The sequence below is a fragment of the Ipomoea triloba genome, chromosome 3 (assembly GCF_003576645.1).
Source record: "Ipomoea triloba cultivar NCNSP0323 chromosome 3, ASM357664v1".
NCBI lineage: Eukaryota > Viridiplantae > Streptophyta > Magnoliopsida > Solanales > Convolvulaceae > Ipomoea > Ipomoea triloba.
This window is the reverse complement of record NC_044918.1, coordinates 427,356-428,253: the sequence shown is the minus strand read 5'-3', so window position 1 is coordinate 428,253 and position 898 is coordinate 427,356. Positions and strand designations below refer to the sequence as shown.

Below are 898 nucleotides of genomic sequence, written 5' to 3'. Positions count from 1 at the left end.
AAAGCCCCCCCCCCCCCCCCCCTAAAAATTATTTAAAAAAAGAAAAAGAAAAAGATCCTTGTTATCTTCCAGCCTATCAGCAACACCGACATTTAATTTCTAAGTAATAATTACTAGTAAGTAGCAACTATTATAATATCTAATTAGTGCTCAATTTGCTCAAAAGCTTATCAGTCTCGAGATCTGGTCATTCTCTTCAAACAGGATCGATCAGATTATCAGAACACACAGTACTATACCGATCAAAGAGAAATACTGCTCAGTCTACACTCTACATACAGATATAAGGATCTCAGCCAGACGCAAATTTACAGATCGCGGTAGTTGACTTCCAAGTAAGAATTCCAAACATATTCAAGCAATTTACACGGCATTGCGCCAAATAATACTGAATATGCACATACACACGAAGGCAGAGTGTATTCTCAAAGATGGAGAGTAAGAGATTACCACGGAAGAGAGATCGATTGAGCAATGGGGAATAGCTGTTGAAGTCTTCGAGGATGAGCAGATTTACTAAGCGTCTTCGTATGTCAATGTTAATCAATACTGCGACTGATTTAGAGTAGACCGTAGAGAGTATTAAAAGTTGGGAGAGCGAGATTTGTAACCGGCGGAGCCGCCTTCATATTAGACGGCGCTTTTTGTTACCCGACCTGGGCCGGCAGCCACGGGAAATGTACATGTGACCACAGATCAATAGAATCCAAAGGCTAAAATACATAACCTTGTGTTTGCAAAACTGCCCCTCAATTTCACTTTTCTTTTATTTTTACTTACTCGCAGTATTTGTTTATAACTATTTTCTCTAACTTGTTGAAGCACAAAGAGTCAGTATACTTTCTTAATTTATTCAAGCACCAATATGGCCTCCACCAATACTTGAATCCACGACCTC

At 39.3% G+C, this 898-nt stretch overlaps 1 protein-coding gene across 4 annotated transcripts in view; it reads right to left on the bottom strand.

Annotated features, from left to right (window-relative positions):
* LOC116011891 overlaps window positions 1-684 on the bottom strand; it is a 10,320-nt gene extending 9,636 nt beyond the window's left edge. For all 4 annotated transcript variants that reach the window (XR_004097106.1, XR_004097107.1, XM_031251316.1 and 1 more), the window contains exon 1: window positions 451-684. The gene's annotated coding sequence lies outside the window, so the exon portion shown is untranslated. The remainder of the gene's footprint in view (window positions 1-450) is intronic.
* Between the last annotated feature and the right edge of the window lie 214 nt (window positions 685-898).